The sequence below is a fragment of the Phaethon aethereus genome, assembly GCF_964289735.1.
Source record: "Phaethon aethereus genome assembly, chromosome: 3".
NCBI classification, from domain to species: domain Eukaryota; kingdom Metazoa; phylum Chordata; class Aves; order Phaethontiformes; family Phaethontidae; genus Phaethon; species Phaethon aethereus.
In genome coordinates, this window is record NC_138576.1 from 54,607,261 (window position 1) to 54,625,372 (window position 18,112).

The following is an 18,112-nucleotide window of genomic DNA, read 5'->3' on the forward strand; positions in this document are numbered from 1 at the left end:
CATGATTCCAGAAATTAATGAACTTGGCCAAGGCAAAGGCTTTACAGGATTTAATTTTTTGTATGTACTGTAAGGCCCAGAACAAGCTTATATTGTTTATTGATGTTACTAACATTTTCTTAACGCACAATGCCATAAAGCCAAAGTGTGTCATTCTATATATATAATACACAGAGAAACATTCATCACTTGCTCTCAGCTTGTTTCTCGATGTCAAGCTTTTTCAAAATGTTCCTTGAAGCTTCAGTAAAATGGAAGATGGAAACATCTAGTTTAATTTAACAAGGATTGCACATGAAATGACAGGGGGTTGCAGATTCTACCCAAAAGGTGCTAAATAATACAGTCCTGGATTTATGTGTTAACTGTTGCAGGTGGCAATCACCTTCCAGGGACTGCAGCAAGGAAAGTCTAACACTTTCTGGAGATGTAGAACCAAACACGCTCTATGACTGTAAGAGCCTGCTCAGTCCCTGCTACTCCAAGAGTTAAAATAAATTTGTTGGTAATTAAAGAGCCTTAACATACTCCCTATCCACAGCTGCCTACAGAAATGCTGTCATAATTTCTCCAGCATGTTGTACTATTGTTCTTTTTCACCCTCAAGAAGTCCACTCACGATCAGCCCTGGCCTCAGTATGTGCCACTCATCTGCGTTTGCCTAGAAGATTGTGGAAGCAGCTGGTGTCTTTTGCTCTAGCCCTGTGCCCAAGAAATCTTTGGGACACTTTTAGTGTCTTCTGCTGGTCTGCAGGGTCAGCTGGAGAGAGAGAGCCCCTCCGTGCCTGAGCACGGACCAAACTGTCCTCCCCTGGAGAAGTTTCAGCTTTGTCTCAGTAACAGCCAGTCATGTTTGAAATCTTCTCCTTTCTTCCCTGATAGCTTATAGAGAGATTTGCTTCTACAGATGAGGGCTTTACTGCATTGAGGATGAGTGAGGACATCAGTGCAAGACAACAGAAAGAATCACACTGAAAATGAATTGAAAATGAAACTGTGCAAGAGGAAAATACAAGTGGAACTCCCCTAACTTCAGTCACCTAAAAGATATATATCTAGTGTGAATTATCAAGTCTCATCCCACAGTCAGTACGAAAATACAGCCACTTCTGGGATGGACCATCTCATCCACCTTAGATATCTATTTTAGAGTGGGATAAACTGTGTTTTGGAAATGTCTCTTTAACTCTGATTTTTTTGTTTTGAAACATAGGTGATTATAGAAAGAACAGCATTGTAATTTCTTGAAAGTATTAAACTATTCATTTTTTTAAAAGTATTTTCTTCCCAATTTCACCTAACAGGATTCCTGTTTTTCCATAATTTTACTGGTCAGGATTAGCATGTTTTTCCTCCTCTGGCTGCAGAACTCCTTTCCCTCAACACAAACATTGAAACTTATAATAGTCAGTGATTCCAAAATTACAAGATGGAGAAATTTTGCCTAATATTCAAATATATATCCTACAACATCATGGTTGACAAGAAAAGAGATCTTCGTTGCTGCCATTTCTCTAAAATTAAGAGAAATATATTTAGTCATGAGCAGCTGAAACTGCTACCACAGCTGGAGATGGATTTCAGTAGTTATTTGTGAAAATAGGTGCCTAAATTCAGATTAATCACAACAGCTTCTTAACTAACCAAAGCTGTAGCAAAGCTCTTGCAGAGTTCAAGATGTGACCCAGTCCTGCTGGCTCTCTCAAATCTGTGTCCTATTTGCTGGAGAGAAAGTAACCAATGAAGATTATTTTATCAATTAAATGCCTCAGGAGCAATCAGATCTATTATCATCATAATGATAAAAAGAAAAAAGAGCCAAATTTACTTCTTTAACTTCAACTTAACTCTACTTTTAAATCTAAAGATGTGAAGTGCTTCATCTTACTGTTATTCTTACTCTGACAAATTCTGGCTGCAGAAATTTGGAGTTTATCGAGGAAAAGACAGCATTAAACTTAGGTCCAGATCATAGCCTGGCTTCCAGCCATACAGAAAAATAGAGTCATAAACTGTCCCCTTAGTCCCTTAGGCATCTCAGGTTTAAGCTCAAGAGAAATTTCCAGAGAGTAACTACTTCCCAACTGTGTGTTTGCCAGGACCGAGACTGGTGGGATAAATAATCTCATTCTCCCTCTCAGTTCCTCCAGAACAAATCAACTGATGTGTGTGCACTGACTCAGCAAAGAGGTGCTGTTCAAAACACACACCTGCTGTCAGGTATTTCCCCATTAAAAGTATAAAGGTCACTAAGAGAATGCCAATCTGTCTCCAGGACTGCTGTTAGGAAAGTGTGGCAGAACGCATTCACATCAATTAGTAATTCAGAGTCTAACTTCTAGTATTAGGAATTTATTGTAATTCTTCTCTGTCTTCAGATGTACAAGAGTTTTACCCATTTTTATGTGGAGGATTTACCCTGAAGTCTACTTGCAGCCTTTAACACTGCTGTCTATGTCAGGAAGTTAGTTTGTGAAGGTCGTAATATAAGATGTAGGAACAGGGTAGCCAAGCTGAACTTCACCAAACGTTCCTTCAGCCTGCCATTCAGTTTTGGCCGTGGCCAGGTGTAGGCACCAAGGGAAGGGGCAACGGCAGACTTGGTTTTTCTCCTGGATCAGTCTGCAAGCTCCAGTAAAATGATTTATGGAGTTCCTGAGACAGAGAGAGTAGTAAGTCTTACAAGTTGTAGAATCATGCCCTTCCATCAGTTTGTCCACTCCACTTTTTAATATGTATAAACTTCTGGCAGCCTTTACACCCCGTGGCAGGGAGTTCCACAGCTTCTCAGCTACAGGGTGAGGAATCTCCCTTTTGTCTTGCCAGCTTGAACTTGCCAGCTGCTGTGTGATGACCACTGACTCATAAAGCAGAGAGGACAAATAAAAACTGATTCCCATTCACCCTCAGTGCCATTCATGATTCCGTAGGCCTCTGTCGTACCCACACCTCAGCTAGTTGTCTCCATGTTGAAGAGCTTATTTGCTCATCCCTTGCACAGAAAGCATTGCTCACCCTTGGTGACCTTCTCTGAATTTCTCTAAGGGTCTTTCCCAGGGAGTAATTCAGAACACTAAAATTAATCCTTGCTCTGAAACACTCCCTGGTGGGAGCTTCTTTCTTTCTCCATTTCTCCACATAAAAGCCTTAAGGATACCAAGGGACCCACTTAGGCACCTGAGTTAAGCACTGGGAAAGCTCTTCCACCCTGCTTTCACTTTAATAATTTTCTTGTTTCTAAGAGTTAGAAATAACATAACAGCCCAATTTTTTTAAAGAACAGAATTATTATTCTTGCCTCGTGAGAAATAAATTATTAAGATAAAGTTCCAATATGATAAGTCTTTCACAAAGAAATAAAAACACTGTATATAAGAGGAAAGTGTTTGCAGAACTTTCATACAGGGTTTTTCCATGACTAAGTTTGTCCACAGGCTGGATGGCTTGTGAATTCCTTCCAAACTGAAGTCTGTGGTCACTGCAGTTAGTAATAACAGGGTCTTTTCCTAAGTCCTACTTACATGATGTGTTCTAAGCATTTGGTATTCAGTTGCTGGAATTAAGCCTATTTGATTGTGCCCAAAGTAGGCAAGGTTGTTGACACTTCACTGAATTGTTCCCAGCCCTAATGTTATTGATTTTTAACATACAGTAATGAGAGTGAAATCTGGTAAAGAAATGAAAAGTTGGACTAAGAATACATGAAGTTTTCCCTTTTGTACTCTATAACATGCTTTTTGCTCGGCATGTTATGTTCCCAAAAGTAATCTCAAAAATTGTCCTGACATTTGAAGCACAGAAAAATGTGAAAAATTGCATATGCATGTAAAATTGCAGGCCTACTTCTGGAGGTGAGGTCCATCTGATCATTGGCCAAATATCACCTCCATCCTCCTTTCCCCCCTCATGTGAACTCCCATTATGTTTGCACTCACTTTGTAATTTGAGCTATGACTTGATCTTCCTGCATGTGCTGTTCTGGTGAGCATTAATTTTGTTCGAAAGAGCTGCCATCATTTTTCATTTAGATAGGAAGAAAGAATATTCCATTTTGTAGCAGTCATCTTGGTGTGTTGTGTGTCTGTCTGAAATGTTTCCAGAAAGCACAGATAAATGGTGTGATATTTGAAAAACAGGGCACCATATATTTTGGATAGTGTCTAGGAAAGTTTGCAGGATGTCCCAGACTGGCTCTGTCTGTGAGGTCTGAGACAGTCTTTCTGACAGAACAGATCTGTTACTTACCCAACAGGGAGCCACTAGTTTCTCCCTTTCATTTTTGAATGAGGAATTGAAACAATATGCCAGCAGGAACAGTAATTCCAGACAAACTCCAGATTACAGTGCGCCTGATGCAGCAAAGATTTGCACCAAGAACTTTGCTTGGAACACATGAGCAGCTCCATTGCTAGTCGTCAGGTACCTTGCTGAATGTCCAAGCACCTTGTTAGCTGATCAGGATGTATTTATGGGATTAGGAACAATAGAAATACCCTTTTCCCAAATGGGAAGGAAGTTCTCTGAACTAGTAGAAATCTACATGTGATTTCTTGGCTCCTCCTTATTCTTACTGAAGCACAGGAGACAATTCTTTTTCTCCTCATCCTTTTCCATTCCATTTCTGACTTTGTGATGAGCAAGGCAAGGGAATGCTTAATGCTGGAGTTTGCTTCATCCATTCATGATCTTAGTAGGATGGCAGCAGCAGGGGTAGCAGCAGAAGATAATCGTGTACTAGGATACTCTTACATTTTTTCTGTATCTCTAATGCAGGGTTATCTTTTTATTCTAAGGCCAGAAGGAGATTTTCCTCAGAAAATGCTTTTGTTTTCTTTCCATTCTGTTGGGGTGGGGGGGAAGTTTAAGTTAATTTAAAACATTAGTTCAAATGGCAGACGAAGTTTTATTTGAAATCTCTAGAAAGTTGTAGACTTTTTGAGCATGAGACGAGAAAATGATATTACATGCTAAGAATGGATGGCTAAGAATGGACCATGCAGTACAAATCCATCCTTCTCCTTTTATCTGTTCCCTTTTCTGCAGAGAGGAAGGGAAAGGAATATTCCTAGCCAGCAGAATTCTTCATGGGAACTGCTTCAATAGTAGTTTGAGGCTAATTCTTCTATCATTTAATAGGTTTAATAAGTCTGTGGCCTCTGTTTTTAAATGTACTATGACAAGTCCGTCTGAGTCTAGAAATGAGAATGCGAAAATCTTCACCGACTGTTGAGAGATCCCGTGTCCTTCAATGGGACAATTGCTGTTAGGATGAATCCATTGGTGTTTTTTCTAGGTGTGCATGAAAAATAACCAGTAATGATCAGGAAATATGCAATTTCTCTGAAAATAACTGCCAAATATAATCCAAAATGACCAAAAATTATGTGGTGTTATGATAAATAAAGAAAGCAGTGAGATCATTGAGAAAATTACTGAAACACTAAAAAGTTCTTAGAAACATTTAGAATTTACATTTACCCAGCGAAATATTTATAAAGTAAAATCTTTGCCCTGTATGAATTAAACATATCAACTATCTAAGCACCTATCTCATGAGTTTGATAAAATGATTATTCATTTTTCATGATTAATTTCCCAGAATAAGCAGGAGTCTTAACCACTGTTGTTCCTTGTTGAAGCACCAGAATGGCAGGGAGCGCGGTGGTCCTGGTTTGATTCTGCAATGCAGATATTCAGCTGGTTCCAATTTCTGTTGTGTAACACCTAAGGACTATCAAATATTGCCCATTTTGGCCTCACTGAATGTTTAGCCAATGTCAACATGATGATAGCCAGCTCTAGAGAAGCCACTTTTCATTACTTAATTCTACTGTAAATATACAGTCACTCCTATCTTACTCACTGACTCATCCAAATCAGCAGCTGGATGAAGAGCAGCTGGATGAAAAGCAGCTGGATAAGACTGGTCCAAACTAAACTGCAGTGATATCTGTAGAAGTACACCAGCATTCTGGGTAAGCTTGCCTCTTCTCCAGGGTCCCCTGCCATGAAAAACCATTGTCCACAGACTGCTAAACTGATCCTCAACATCCGTACTTTCACCATTTGTTTTATTTTGGTTCTGCCTTTGTAAGTTCAAATGGTCATAGTGGGAAAAAAAGCAGACCAGCACCATTAACACAACAGGCCATCACCCCGATATTGTTTCAGTCACATAGGAGAAGCATCTAAGTATGCAGGATATTCACTATTGGCTACCTCAGTATTTTTGGCTCTGGGAAATTGTCTCATGCCACAACTCATACACACACAGGCACATTCACACACATACACACATACACTGAATTACTGGGAACATTTTTGTGATGCCAATGAAGTCTCCATAGGCTTTTCATAGGCTTTGAAACCTCTTGTTTTAAGAGCTACGAGTACTTGAAAATTTTAACTCCTTTCTGATTGAAATTAAGAGCTAATTTCTTCAAGCTTATTGCTCAACAATAAATTGTTCACAAGAAACAACAGATACCCAGACTACATACCAATCAAGCTGTTTCTCTTGGGACAAATTGGGAAGTAAAAGCTTGTGAAATATTCTCCTGCTAGAGTGCTGGAGGCAGTATAAGAAAGTAAAAAGACATTATTTGTATTTTTGAATGTGATTGCATCTACATGTGGTGACATCTACAAGTGCCCTGCATCTTCAGAAGTCTGCTGTCATTCCATTTTGAAAATTGTGATTTAGATGTTTCTCATATCTGTCTAATTTTATGACACTGTGTATAACTGTATTTGCATGAGTTTCATTAGCTTCTCAGCACCCATTTCTGTAAATAAAAGGTCTCGGGAATTCTGAAGCACAGATTTTAGAGGAGCACAAATTTCCATAGTGGCATATTGTTTTGCTATTGATTATCTAGGGAAAAAAAGTTGGTTTTTTTCTCTATAACATTGTTTTTCAGTATTATACCAAGAACCCAAGCTAAGTAAACACTCTTTCCACTGTTTTCAATATCTTTTGTGTTGGAAATTTTTTCTTAGGAGAAAAATACCTTTTTAACACCAAAATTCACATCTGTCATTAAAATATATGGGTTTTTTGTAAGGACATGTATTTTATTTTCAGGAAAAATCATCAGTTCTATATTTTATGTCAATGTCATGATAGAATTTTGAATAACATTAGACAGTTCATGGGATAATTGCACCTTTACAATACCAGCCAAGAACAACTCCAATAAGTATTCTTCTGCAGAGTATCTGGCATCCTTCCTGCATAGAGGGACATATCTCATGTGACTCCCTCAAAGGACATCATTGCTTCCCCACTCCAGAGCCACTGACTATAAAAAAAAGATTAAGATTGAAACCTCCACCCTCTTTTTTTACCTTGAGGTAAAGTGCTGGAGAATGCAGAGAGAACACTGTTACACCAAGAAAATTCAGGTACAGAGTTTTTTCTGGCCCTTCTATGAGCCACTGGTGAGTGGTTTTGTACCTTTTCCCCTAACAGATTTTTGTGTACATATAGGTCTCGTTGTGAAGTAGTTAGTCTATTCTGAAGTAAAAGGATTCATCATGTAGTGTTCACTCTTTGATAGCGAAATTTGTCTGGATATTTTCAAACAGAATAAAATAGGGGTTTTTTTCAATCCATAAACAAAGAAAATATCATGACAGCATCCTAAGCAGAATGATGTGACTTCAAAGTTGCCTTGCTTTGAGACAGATGACATCCCAAGGTCTCTTTCAACCTGAGGTGATTTTCTCCATTATCTTATTACAGAAGTTCTATACCCTAACTTATCTATTTATTCAAATATGTAGACTCACTGAATCACAGAGAGAGATTAGGGTGTATAAATTCTGTAATGGGATAAAAGAGAAAATCACCCATGAGACTCTCCTGCCTTTTTACCTGTGGTGCTCGAGGTGAAGAAGAGAATATTTTATGGAGGTTACATCTATACTACAAAGTGGGATGCACTGTCCTGCCTTTAAGGCCAAATTGTGCAGTACAGTTGTCATCAACAAGTTAAATTCTTCTCTGTCAAAAAAATGTGTGGGCGCCTCCAAAATGCCCACTGGGAATGGTCCCAGACACACCATTGCCCAAATGGTGCCTGGGCGTGTCTGGGAGAACATTAGTTGTGCCTGAACAGGAGTGTGTAGGGGTGAGGTTAAAAGCGCAGGTTATTGCTCAAGCCCCTCTCCTGCCCCTCTTTAATCTAAGACAAACCTAGGTAAACAGCTGTGGGAACAGAAATACGGCAGAGATATATGGTGGTACCAATCAGGGGCTTTGCTAAGACAGAGGAAACCTCTTATATTTGTGTATAATGTAGTTAGCCTACAAACTACGTTTCTAGTTGACATTTAAAAAGGGAGGCAAAGTAATTTCTTGGGTTTTTTTAATGCTAAAACATCATTTAGATTATGTGAAATATGACTTTTTTCCCAGATAGCTAAATAAGATAGCTAAATAAAGCACATGCCTGTTACAGATATTGAATTTATAACTTAGAATAGCATGTGCAGACATTTGAAAGGGGGAGGCTGGTTGAGGAACAGAATGGGAATGAGCAAGTTGTAAAAAATATTTTGGTCTCACAGGCAATATGAGCATGGTTTGCTTCATAATGTCTTCTTTCCCTCAAGTTAAACTATAATGAAGCTTGTGTTTAAGTAACATTACTTAACATTGTGATGCAAAATGACCGAGATCCAGGAAATTCAGAACTAAGGCTGATACTGCCTTCAGTTCATGCTGCGATATCTATTTCCCCTTCTCTTCACAAAGCCATGAGAAAAGGATGAAGTGTCAGTGTAAAGCTGAATTTTCTGGCTTTTGTCAATTCTTGTCACAATATCAACAGTGCTTAAGCACCGGGAGGTGCGTTGTATTTAATAACAATATCAGATTACATTAGACACTCTTTCTTTTTTCCTCCACTTATTGCTGAACAGGCTGTTTTATGGCTTTTGGAATTCAAATTACATCTAACTTGACCTGTGCTTGGGTGTGTTTGGCTTGGAATGCAAATGTCCTGTCCAGTCGCATATCCCTAGGGTCCCCTACAGAAATAATTCTAGCATTCCTGCTCTCTGTACATATATAAATCTTTGATCAAGGATATTGTGGAAACACTGAGGCTAGTACACATTCTCCTTATACAAAAAAAGAAAAAAAATAAATGGTCAGGACAGCTGTAATGCTCATGCCTAGAATTCAGACAGAATGCTCCAGCTTATAAATGGGGTGTGCATGCATATAGCGCAAAAGAAGTATCTTGGTTTTTTTTCTTTTATGTTTCATAATGGACTGTTTCTCTGGGATGCTTACAGCATGTTTTTATCATATTGACCTATTTCTGTAAGTGTTTCTGTGCTAAAGCAAATACATTGTAGGTTTACCCACCTCACATTCCATGACGTTGGTAGCATGCAACTCTAAATCAGGTTTATTCTAGCCCTGTTTTGCACTTCAAGAAAAACTTACCTGTTTTCTATTCTTTATGATTACAACAGAAGAGTTTCCAGAGATATACAGGAATACTGATTAAAGAATGAAGAGATTTAATTACGAAGGTACCTGCTGGCACAGCTCTATTTAAACATTGGATGTGTTTTCAGGATCAACCTCCTTTCCAGAAATGCTTGATTCAGCAAGAGCTGGTTAAGTCTCTGAACTCCAATAATAGCTTTGCTGTATATGCTTGAAATGTGAATAAGCCTTCTTGAGACATTTTGCTAGGAAAAAAAATTATTCTGAACAGCAAATTACATTGTATTTTTAATAGTAAATGATGTTGTATAATCTGCCAGATAACTTCCAGTAGCATATTTTTAAAGTACTTAAGGTTTACAGTATAAACCTCGCTCAAAAATACCATGAAGACAGCTCTCTTCCAGCAAAGATGATATCAAGTATGACCAGCCTTAAAATATCCTACATTTGTATTGACTTGACAGACTAAGGCAACTTCCCAAAAGCCATTTTTTGTTCTGTTTATTGAGGAAATACAATAACAGACATTTCAACAATGCAAACAACAAGTAAGTAATTGAGTATTAATCCTTGGCAGGCTGAGCCTACTAGGACTGACTGTAATTGAAATAAGTGCAATAAAGTATAACTAGAAAATCTGATGAGTAAAATATCACCTCTCTTTGAGGTTTGAAGGTTGGAAGAGGTGCTTTGTGGTCAATGTTCTAATAATAGACTGCCTAGGATTTCTTCATCCTAGCTGGTACCCTCAAGCAGATGGTGTTGTAGTGGAATAAAGTATTGAGGAATGCTTTTTTTCTTTTCTTATTTCTTACAAAAATCTTTTTTTATAACTGGGATGTGGTAGGAGTATTTTACACACAGAAGAAACCTTTTCTACAGATTTCTTGTTTCCTACAGGTTAAGGTCTGCAGCCATTACCATCTTCCATTTTCCATACTGCTCCTCCCTTCTTCAGGCTTCTCTCTCTCTCTGCCCATGGTTCTCTAATACTCCTATTCTACCTATAAATCTGCATATTGCAACCAATGCAGTGGTGGAATAGAGACAGCAAGAAAAGATCTTGTGGAGCTCTGTATATTACTGAGAAAAATAAAGTATAGCAATAGGGAGGGACAATATTTGAAGAGCAGTTTATGAGGAAAGGAAACTGCTCATGGCAGAGCGGAAAGGGGTGTAACTTCAAGTAGAAGGGGAAGGAACGCAGTGAGCATACAGGAGGACTTTATGTGGTAAGCAGGAGCTTAACAGTTGAGAGATGAGAAATACTTTTGTTTAAACTTAAAAGACGGAAAAATAACTTAAGTAAATCCCCAAACCCTCAAAAGTCTGCATTTACAGTCAGGTTGCTCAAGTGTGCTTCCCATCAGCACAATCATTTCAAATCAAGGAAACCACTAGCGGAGCCAGCATTAACCAAACTCAGTTTACACATCTTACCACCTAAACATTACAGTACCCTTAGCTATTTTCAGCACCCTCTGCTTGATAATAAAAACCCTTTAATTTTGGCATGCAACCTTGTGCAAGCCTCGTATCCAGTTCTTTAAAAAAAAAAAAGTACAGTCTTTGTTCTGACCTCATGTTTATCTTTCTGGTGGCTAAGTTATTAGCTGTCTTCACTTGGCTAGGGCAAACTTCAAAGTGGATGTCTTTGAATAGCATTTTAAGAAATTTGAGGAACTATATAGGTATTTTATGTTAGAGATGAAAGGATGTTTTTAAGTAGAACAGATGAGGCTGTGAGTGTATATGTACATTACAAAGTTTATTTAACAGTCTGCTTCTATTTTTTTCAGTATTCCAGAATATTAAGCTTCCTTGATCACCCTGGACATTTCAGAAATAATTTAAATTGATGCCAGTAGCTTTGGTACTGTATAATATTATTTATATGCTAAGATATATGTTACCCTTGCCCATGCTATTTATGTATTTTCCCATTTTCAAAGTATTCCTTTTAATATTCTTTGTTATTCTTTACAACATCATTATATATTACTATTTTCCCAATTTCTCGATACTTTTTCACTAAATTCAGCTCTTCAGGTACTAGCAGACTTAGAATTTCTTTATGTGTGGAGATAATATAACATCTCTTCCTTTGTTACACTACTTGACATGGCACTGAAAGAGGAATTTCTTTTCATGCTTTTTCTTGATTCTGTGTTATTTAAATATCGTGCCAGAATAGTCCACACTGGTGCAGACACCACAGTGGATGCTGCGAGGTGAAGATGGCACTGCTGAACTAAAAGTCCAAGCAGGTGTGGCTAGCACTGTACATACACTGTGTACATACGCATGGAAAAAAATGTGTGGGTATGTGTATGTATACGGAAATGAATAAGCAGTCAGTTTAAATAGTGTTTGCAAAGGGAGAGAAAAAGACACTGAGACAGAGGAATGTTACATGTGGTGTTTGCATATGGAGATAATTGATATCTGATTCCTAAGTGGTCAACACATTTTCCTGGTTCAGCTAGCAGTAGATTACACAGCAGTCTCTTCAGAAGTTCATATGACTGAGTAAGTAGTCTGGCTCTTTTCCACTGTACCATTCCTTTGTCTGAGGGTGAAATATTCATTCAAAAACTAGAAAATTAGGATCTCTCTCTTTCTGTTTTAATTTTACCAGTTACATGCCTACGTAGAACAGTTAGCTACCGAGTTCAGCTTAGCTTAAGTAGTTGTTTTTGCAACCTATTTAACATAGCTCTCAGTGCAAAAAGGAAATATTGTGTATTTAATTTAGCACTAAAGTGCTGGATGAGAAAAAACAATTCACAAGCCCACTAAGAATAAGGATAAACTGGCACCTACCCCCCTAGATTAGAGGGGGATCTAAGTGACCACTGTATACACTCCTTTTCTAAATCACACCCTGACCCTCTGACACTTTGACTTTACTTGTGGGTCTCAGTGAAACTACTCACAAGTGTTAAACAGATGCATAAGTGTTTACAGAAATGAGCCTAACAGAACGACGTGCTTAATCCTGCTGCATGATTGCAGGGAGGAGCTGGAGCAAATTCCACCCAAGCATTATCCAAACTCCGGATCAAACCAGAGAAGGAAAAGCTGTCTGCTGCAAAGAAGAAGTGGAATGCCAGACAGCTTGCTTGCATAAGCTGCCAACCAGTGTTCCTAGCATGTATCCTCAGGAGTCACTGTTAAATAGGAAGAAACTTGATTTGATTGTAGGAGGATGTTGAGGGGGAGAAAGTTAACACTGAATTTCCACAGACAAGGAAAGATCCAAGCAGTTATTAATTACTAACAATGACCACAAATGTATCAGTTTTCTGCTAAGAGACAGAAAAGATAAAATATAGAAATCTCCAGATAAATATATCAGAGGAGAATGGATTAGAGTCTGGTGAGTCTGGCTTACCAAGTAGTTTCACAAGAGTCATCAGACTAGTTTAGGTAGTAGTGCCAGCAGGCAGCTCCCAGCCCGTTGAGACCATGCTGAAGATAAAACTGAAAAAATGCCCTTGTGCCTCTGCTGCTGCAATGTGCAGGTAATAAGATGCAATGAAAGAATTGTTTTGAAGATATATTCTGATAGTGAGGAAAAAAGGTTAAACAGATTGCTTCTCAAATTACTGGATTACACTTTGTTTGTTTTCTGAAGTTACGATTATATCACCCTTTCATAAATAAAGCTTTCCTTGTTTGTATATAGTGCTTGCAAGCTGGCATTAAAGAGAATATACCTGATTTTCTGTCTTGATAAGGTTGGTAGGTGGATTAGTCACTTGTATGGGCTTTGAAGTATCACAAAACCTACCTTTTCTCTGGCCTTTTTCTAATAAGCAGGAAGTGTTACTGTGAGCCAAAAAGAGCAGCATGATTCTTCCTATCATGCATCTGCACTTCTGGATTCCTTGTGTCTATGTTTTCTTTTTTTTTGTTTTTACTTTCTCCTGCTGATTTATGTATTTTTCCTCTTTCTCTTCAAGATTAACAATAGTATCCTATTAGTTTTCATGGTAGTTTGTGATTACAATGTCTGAAAAGAAATTTGATCTACCCAGCTCAGTAAATGCAAGTATCTGCTCATTCAGACATATGAAAACTGGCAGAACCCATTTCTAAAGCCTCTCAGCTCACAGCTCTGTAAATGGAAAGACTCCACAAAAGCAAGAAACTCGTGAAAGTCCTTTACAGTTGATTACCCTTTACATAAACATACCTATATACACATTCTAAGACAACCTGACCTAATCGGACTCTGTCCTCTTTAAGTCTCTCTCATTTTCATCTCACAATCACAGAATCACAGCATGGCTGATGTAGGAAGGCACCGCTGCAGATCATCTAATCCAATCCCTCTCCTCAGGCAAGGTCACCTGGAGCAGGTTGCTCGCAACTGTGTCACATTTTTAGTATCTTGAAGGATGGAGGCTCCACAACATCTCTGGGCAACCTCTCCCAGTGTTTGACCAGTCTTGCAGTAAAAAAAAAAAAAAAAAAAAAAAAAGAATTTCCTGTACTTCAATTTGTGCCCATTGCTTCTTGTCCCATCACTGGGTGCCACTGAGAAGGATCTGGCTCCTTGTTCTTTACTCACCACCACCATCCCACCATGAGATTCTTCCTGAGCTTTCTCTTCTCCAGGCTGAATAGTGCCTCCTCTCTCAGCCTTTCTTCATAGGAAAGATGGTCCAGTTCTTTCATCACCTTAGTGGCCCTTTTTGGGATTCTCTCCTGTATGTCTCTCTTGTACTGGGAAGCCCAGAATTGGACCCAGTACTCCAGGTGTGTCTTACCAGTGCTGAGCAGAGGGGAAGGATCACCTCCCTTGACCTGCTGGCAATGCTGTTCCTAACACAGCCTGGGAGGCTGTTTGCTGTGAGGATGCACTGCTGGCTTGTGTTCACCTCAGGACCTACCAGGACCCCCAGACCCTTTCTGCAAAGCTGCTTTCCAGATGAAAATATGACACATCTCCTTTTTTGCTTTGTCATTTAAGTAGACACCTCTGTACAAGTGCCTTGTTGCCTCCTAAACTCATCCTTCTATTTATAATGTTAGCTTGACCAGGAGAGCTTACTTAGTACATCCACTCCTGAAAATAAAATAAAATAAAATTCATAGATTTCCTTATTTATTCTTCACTAGGTGGTTATGACACACTTACAAAAATCTTAGAAAAGGTAGATATCCACAGCAGACCCATCAGCAAAGCTGTGAGAAAAGCTATTGCTAACTTAGAAGTAGAAGTTACTAATAAAACAAGAAGTTAGCGAGGAAAATGTGTTTGATTTACCACACATCATTATGGGAAACTGCACAGCACATTTTTAAGTGCTTTGCTGCATTGTGGCCTGTGGTTTTATATAGTATAACTAGTACTGTGTCAGCTCATACTATTACTTCATATCATTTCTCTGAATTGTCCTGGTAATACAATTTTTATTTCTGTTAGCAGATGGAATTTGTTGAAGTGTTTTTTCTGTTGTGTAGCAGAATGATCTCTAATTTGTTTTCTTAATTTTGCTGCCTAATAGTTTAATTTGACATATGTCTTGCCCAACTATTATTTTATATTTAGCTATATTTTTAGTCTTCCTTTTTGTTGTTTTGTAGTCCCTTAAATGATTCAAAGTTTAAGGTTTTTTATGTTCTTGCATCAGCTTTATTTCCTATTTTTTAGAAAAAAATATGTTTCTTTTTTCTGCATTTGGAATTTATGAAGAAACTTATTATAGTAGTTGAATAATTGAATAATTGTTCTCAAATCCACATTAGTTATTTTTTCTGTTGATAAAGTGATGTTTTAACTCATTCATATTTTTTACCTCCATATACTTCCTCCTCCTTTGGAAAGATTATTCAAAACTTTATGAGTTTTTAAATATTGAAAGTACTACCTAAATGTCCTCATTCTGATAGATCTTCCTCAGCGGACTCTTGAAGAAGAGACTAGGGAGCTCAAAGCACTTTCTTGCTGTCGGACACCCTGGAACCACTTCGTTTTCCACAAAGTATTTGTTCTTTGTAAAAACAGCTCAAAGTCTTTCTATACTGACCAGTTCTGCCTATAAGGTAGTCATTCTCTTTCTACAAAGACTGAGGACGTAGGAGCTTCCTGCTCTTTGGTATTACATGTCCTGCTCTGTGGATAGGTCACAGTTACTGCTTAATGTCATACTTTCCTGGATTTGCTCTCTCTCAAATGCTTAGAGGTATATTCCCTTAAGTCAAGCCAGGGTACTTCCTTTGCTTACCAGAATAAAAATAGACTATGGGATTCGGAGAAAAAAGGGTCTACTCAGCATTATTATTTCAGTTTCTCAGACTGGAAAACTCAAACTGTACAGGTCTGTCTAGTAGTAGTAGCTTGGTATCCTACATTATCAATCCAGGAATACTATATAAGAATAGATTGATCATCTAACAACAACAACCCAAAAAAACCCAACAAAAACCAACCAACCAACCAGAGAGAAATAAAGCATAAAACTTTAACATGTTTTGGAAAACTATATTGATGTATACAGTGATCTGAGGAGCCTAGAAATTAAAACTGTCTTACAGAAGTTACTGTGTGGAGTGGTATAGAAAAGAGTCTGGTTGCTAATCATCGATCATCAGCCCCTTCAAGTTCCAGTAGAAGATTACAGGAAAATAGGGTGCTTTTTTACTGTGCTGCATACAGTCCTGGCAGATCAGGATGTCTCTTTTCTTGGATCTTTAAATCTAGATTAATTATGAGTCTGCTTTTCCCTGTGTTCTCATAGAGAAGAAAATAATTAATGACTATTAAATGGTTGTAGTATGAGGCCTAAATTAAACAATGTCTTCCCTTTCCATGTTTAGATAAGATAGGTTGTGAAAAGTTAAGTACAGATGGAATATGACAAATGCTGTCATCCGATTTCCCATTGCTTTCCTGATGGCATGTCTTCTGAAGTAATTTCTAAGTAGTTTCCACTTTCTCTTAAGACACAAAAGCCTTACTATATCTTTTTGTACAGTAGAAAAGGTTTTTCTTCAGTATCTAAAAAATTAGGCTAAAAAAAATGTTTTTGAAGGTCCTTTTTGTAAAAAGAAGAACTGAGTTAAAAAATTCAAGGTATTTCTCAATTTCAAAACTTCAGCTGGATAAGATATTCATTGGAAGTAAATTGGGTTATTAATGCATCTTTTGTGGAGATTGGCAAATCAGCTATATGTGAATTCCAACCTGTCAAATGCTTGCAAAAGGTTGACTTGAAGTGTTTGCAGATCACTCTTCATGACCTGAAAACAGTTCCAGAAGCTGCATGACATGTATCCCAACCACTGCTTTGACCAACCAGAACACCTAATACACCTCAGTGAGTGATTGCAAACCATTCCTGCTAAGGTTTATAAACTTTTGGGGATTTGTCAACAGGAAAACAAAGCAAAGAAAGAAAACCCACAAAACCAAAACTATGCCCCACTGCATGCATGCAGAACTAACAATGATATAGACAGCAGAAAGCTGTCCTCTTTTTCTAGCATTCAATGCCCAAAATTACAAGGAATGCAGACAAGCTTGCAGGGTAGATCATTGATAATTCTACCTTATTGGGAGATTGGGATAATTCTCTGTAATTTTTTTTTCTTCTTGAGTAACAACACATCTTTTACCATAGAAGTGGTACAAAGCCCAGGCATCTTAGAGAAGTGTCATAGTACCTGAAAGCTCTGCTTTAACTGATGGTAGGAACATTCTTTTTAGAAAAAACAAATGGATTTTTTTTTAGTTTTTCAACAGATTGGACACATTTTTTGTTACTATTGATGCCAACAAAACTTTAGTATTGTAAGCACTTTAGTCTGATACTAGAACTAAGCAAGTCCTTGAGGAATTATTGGATCAGGATGAACCGAAGAACAAGATAGGTTAAATTCTATCAGGAGTAATTATAACTAATAAAAATTGAGAGCATGTGAATGTAGAGTTTTAGTTCTAGCAGCTCTACTTTTGCAAAGATTTCCATCTTTGAGTGCAGATAAAGATCCAAAACTGCTAAAAAAAAAAAAATCAAATCCATGGTGAGCATTCACTAGACTGGGTCCAAGTTATTATGTTGACAAGGAAGCTTTTTCTTGCTGTTTCTCTTGCAAATGTAGAATTTATTAAAGCTGCCATAACCTCAAACCTTTCAGAGAAACCTTTCTTCTCTGTGAATTTGACATAACAGTAAGACAATACATGCTGAAAAGTTTAAATAGTTACAGCTTTTCTTTTTTTTATTGATTGAGGAGTGACACGTCAGTTAAATCCTCTTCCTCCTTCACTTTGCTTCCCACCCCACACCCCCAGCTTATTGAATATGCAATGAAAAGCTAATTGGCAGAGAGCCATTCTGGCAAGCTGCATGATGTGTTCAGCAGTTTGTTTGATTTATACTGTTGGAAGTTGCCAAACTTTTTGTCATTTGGTTTAATATAATGCTGTATCCTTAACAATTTTTTCTTCCATGAAGGATTTTATTTTGCTCAGTAGGATTATAATTTGAAGGTATAATTAGCATCTTGTTAATTGTCGATAATTACACATGTCATTCAAAGAGCTCTTGCAAAGGGCATGCGATTCATTTAACAGAACTTCCTCAAGCTGGTGTTCAGAGGTCCCTAATGAGCAAAGAATAGAGCAGGAATGGA